This window comes from Pinus tabuliformis, chromosome 3_2 (assembly GCF_031772625.1).
Source record: "Pinus tabuliformis cultivar Carrire ecotype Pingquan chromosome 3_2, CPIR1, whole genome shotgun sequence".
NCBI classification, from domain to species: Eukaryota; Viridiplantae; Streptophyta; class Pinopsida; order Pinales; family Pinaceae; genus Pinus; species Pinus tabuliformis.
Window position 1 is genome coordinate 1230326541 of NC_142302.1, and position 4986 is coordinate 1230331526.

General features: G+C 32.9%; 1 pseudogene across 1 annotated transcript; it reads left to right on the forward strand.

Annotated features, from left to right (window-relative positions):
- The first annotated feature begins 2024 nt into the window (after positions 1 to 2024).
- LOC149185184 (uncharacterized) lies at positions 2025 to 4333 on the forward strand (annotated as a pseudogene). Its single transcript, XR_016257356.1, has 3 exons — positions 2025 to 2567; positions 3142 to 3361; positions 3602 to 4333. The product of XR_016257356.1 is annotated as an uncharacterized LOC149185184 (transcript).
- The last annotated feature ends 653 nt before the right edge of the window (positions 4334 to 4986 follow it).

Genomic DNA, 4986 nt, shown 5'->3' on the forward strand with positions numbered 1-4986 from the left:
TTGTTAAATCAAATTATTTTGAAATACGTATTTGTAATGTAAACTTTGATTCAAATAATATTTCAGATTAGATGCTTGTGTGATTCATGATATAATGATTAAGATCTTCAAGAAAATCACATGAAGGATTATTGGTCGACGCATTTCCAACCTAAATCTAGGTTCATCATCAGGACCATGCTAAGGAGCAATTCCTAAAAAATATCTTAGAGATGCAACGGTTAGTATCCAACATTCAAAAGAATAATTAATGATAAAGAGTGTTTAAGGGATAAAAATTGATTTAGTCAATAGTTATATTTGACTTTTGGAAATTTATTTATTTATTATTATTATTATTATTATTTATTTATTTAATTTATTTTTTTAATAAAAATATATAATAATCACTATTTTCTTAAATGGGATATAAAAAAATTCTATAACTAAACTATATTAGCTTTAAATTGAATTTAAAAATAATCTTAAGAAATAAAGACATTATTACAAATTATATATATATATATATACCATTTATTTAAATGTAATATGAATTAATCAAAGAGTTGCTGTTATTTTATTGTATTAACAATAATCTATTAATGAGTATTATAATATATATATATATATATATTAACAATACATCTATTAATGAGTATTATAATATATATATAATCAAATAAAATAAATTAAAAATAAAACAAAACAATTAAAAGCCAAAGAACTGGACATAATAACCAAGAGAAGGTTAAGAACAAAGCGAAGGAACCCAAGAACCACTTAACTTCCACCCATCGTCTTTGTTAAGAGTTTTATTCCTCTTTTCAATTTCAATGGCTTCTCTTAAAAAATCTCTTAATATTAGGAATCTGTTGATCTTGCTCTTGAGTCTGGTCCGGATGATGAACCTAGATTGAGGTTAGAAATGTGTCAACCAATAATTCTTCATATAATTTTCCAAAAAATCTTAATCATCAAATAATATTATTAATTAAAATTTTTTTAAAATAATTATTATTAAATCAAATTATTTTAAAATAAATATTTATAATATAAAATTTCACTTAAATAATATTATTAATTGAAATTTTATTATTAAATTGTTAAATCAATAAGATTCCAAATTTATGTCAACTTTTTAATAAATGTTGATAAAAAGTTTATAATTGATTTGTTTTCTCATTTATCACAAAATGTAGAGTGATAAGATATAATTTGTTTTCCATCCACATGTAAATAATTTAGATATAAAAATTTATGATTGATTTTTTTTTTCATCTACCATAAGGTGGAGGATTGACTAGGAATTTGTCATTGAATTTTTCCATTGTGATTGAATTTTCCCATTATCTCTTATAAGTATAAATAATTTAGATTAAAAATATATATAAATTAAATATTTTAAATTTTTTCTTAAAATTTTAAATTTAATATTTTAAAATCAAAATAAAAAATAAAATAAAATTAAAAATTTATATAATTTTAAATTTTAAAATTTCAAATTTATAATATTAATATTAAAATATTATTTTAAAATTAGATTAAAAATTAAATATATAATATATTTTTATAAATTAAAATGTTAGAAATATAAGTTATTGATGTTTGTAAGTTAAATGTCATTTTAAATATTTCTTAAATGAACATGACTTTGAATGTTTATTTTAATTTTTGAATGCAGAGTTCAAAATTGGGAATAATAGTGCAGAATTAGTTCATGGAAAAATTTGTGTGGGAAAGAGAAATTTGCAACATTTAAGTTAAACAATCAACAAGGAGGAAAGTGAAAAAGGTAAGAAGACTACCGAATTCTATTATTTCATTTAATTTGAAAATAATATTTTAAATAAATTATATATACACTCCTGCCGTACTGGTGTTAGTGGGAACCTTTGAAGATTAATATTTAACCCATCACCAAACGTTTGAACTGTTTCACTAAACCAAATTCAACACCGCTTTCATAATATTGTTAGTGTGGATAAGCACTGAGAATTACAGTATTTAACTTATTTACCCAACGCTTTTTCTTTGCTTTGACCCCTCGCTACGCGAAGAGCCAAGGTTCCGAAGAATGTGCCCTTTGGAACTGCCTGCCCACTCACCTGACAGTACTTTGTAGTCATCCTCAGACTTTTGAACGGCGGAGATTCACGAACGGTCTCGCCTTCAAAGTTTCAAACCTGCGGCATCGACCTCCATCGCAAGCGAGCAGCCGCACCTGAAAACTCTGGACACTGCTGCAAACACATCAAGCAAGCCTGAGAGATGCCACAAACCCAACATGCGTATTTCCTCACTCCACTCACATTTAGAACCCATCAAAGCCAAGTGTGCCACGGACCCTCTTAATGAAGCTATCAGGCCAAGCTTCATTAGTGACCATGGCCGCTCACTGCAGCAGTAGCACCAGCGGTAGTGACCATGCCATCGACATTGTTTACGGACATGGGATTGTCAACCGGCATGGATCACACGAAGAATGTTCGCCTTCCAATTTCACAGAAGACAGCGAAGACGATGCCAAGGCCTCAAATCCTCGAGATTTCATGGCGATTTTCAGAGAACAGCTCTGCGAGATACTGGAGGTATATCAGCCACACTCGTTTGTGTTTTCACATTTTCTGGCCTCCTCTTTTTCTCATAATCCCTCTTTACTGTGGAATTCGCTGACTAAAACGCTGCCCATATAGAGAGTTCGTAGCTCTCTTGACAATTGGGCAATTTGTACTCGATACATTTTAGTTTTACATAAAACCCTATGTACGTTGTCAGCTCCAGGGGAAATCATTGGTTTTAGAATTTCGTTTGGCCATCACGCAACAGACCTTATCCTGGAGAAGATCCCTCAAACATTATAGTTGTCAACAACTTAGAGAGGGAAAAACCCTTATTACCAATTATTTCTCACTCTGTACTGTTGAACCCTTATGACAAATTATTTCTAACCCTCTAATTTGAACACTTTGAAGGATCTTTCCCCAGCGTGCTATTTCATTTTCTATCTTTCAAATTGAATGTTTCATAGCTGGTTCTAGATACTGCACTAGCCACAACGATTGTCTTTCTGTTAATACGCCAATTTTAGGGTTTACTGGCCAGCGGCGGAGGTGAGTTATAAATTTCATTAAAACCCCTAACTAGATTTCGGTGAGTGTACAGTGCGTTTCCTGTAGCAGCAGCTCTGCTTTTGAGATGCGTGTCTTGCGAGATGCAGAGAAAGCTGTAGCGACAGCTGAGAGAAAAGCGGGCTTTAATGTTGTAGAGAATGCAGAGCAGAAGAGTCGTTCTCGCCGATTCGTAATGGAGAGTCTCCGGTTAGCAGGATACAACGCGGCCGTCTGCAAGTCACGGTGGGATCAAACGATTGGGCATCCTTCAGGTCAGTAGTGTGTCTTTTCCAAATAGCAATACCTAGCACCTCTACGGTCTAACTATTAATCTTTTTCAGTTAACCTTTAACCTACGCTTTCCTCATAAAACCGTGATTGTGTCGAGAGAGGGTTGATCCTCTTTTTGGGTATTATCACTATAAACACAACGCATTTAGATTTAATAATTGCTGTCATTCTTATGTTTTGGTTTCATGTGGGAAAGACATGGTGTGGGTTTGGGTGTACAGGCGATTACGAGTTCATTGATGTGATTACCGAGGGATCGAAATTGAAAAACGACCGTTTGTTCGTGGACAACGATTTCAGGGCACAATTCGAAATCGCCCGACCCACTGAGGATTACAATGCCCTACTGCAGAAGATTCCGATTCTGTTCGTGGGGAAAACAGAGAAGTTATGTGGGATCGTGAAGATCATGTGCAACGCAGCCAGAAGATCGCTGAGAGAGCGAGGAATGTGCATTCCACCGTGGAGGAAGTATCGTTACATGCAGGCCAAATGGTTGGGTTGTTACAAGAGGACTACCAACCCAGGTTCCAGTGGCACTTTGCTTCAGTTTCCTTTCTCAGGGATTGCGATTAGGGATAGAGGGTGGGATGCTACCATTGTGCGGCAGATGAATAAAGATAACAGTACCACTGACGGTTATGTGAAGGCGAAGTCAAAATGTAGCAAGAAGGGAGATGAGCGGATTGAGAGAGAGCCAGAGAGAGATGTAAATAAGATTTCAGTGTTGACCACGGCGTTAGCAGAGGCTGGTGATGTGACGCCTTCGTCAACGAAACCTGACACCATCCTTGAGTAGTTTTGAAGTGACACATTGAACCGTTTACATTATAAACGCGATTCGTGAATCGTAATCATCTTGCAGCATTGTTTTCCTCTTTCGGACTGTATCTTGTATCTTATAAGGCAATACAACACTTTTCATGGGCATTCCCAAACCAGATTTTACAGAATCTCATTTTTTTGGCACAGGAAAAGAATCATATTACAAATGTATAATGTGTCTGGGTCACGCACACCCACTGTATATCTTCAATGCCGGAATATATTTTACACACGGATTTTGTTTTTCCTTCCTAACAAGCAAAATTTTATTTAAAAAAATCAATATACAAATATAAGGCATCTTGTTTACACTTCCAGGTTATGGAATGTTTCTTTTTGGAAACCCACTTTTTTTTTTCCTAACCAGCACATCTTTATTTATTCAAAGGACTAACTAGAGGAGAAAAGAAAATGCGTTTTTCCGAGATATAAAAAAAAAACAAAACCACCTAAAATCCATATTATGTTTTAATATAGATTCTTTCTATTTTCACACTCACACACGTATCGAGTTACAGAAAATTAAAATTTGATATTATATTCTTTTTTAAAAAACCCTAAATTTTAATATTATATTACTTCAAAATTATTAACTTTCTAATACTTTAAATATTGTAATAATGTAAAAATTAATAATAGAATTTTATCATTTTATTGTATAGCGCTTTTATTTCCATTTTCGGATATATTGACTATGAATCTCTTCACTGGTTCCCTTCAGGGCTATTTCTCCAATTTTTTTTTCAGTCTTATCGGAACATAAGTTTCTTTTTAGGAATTT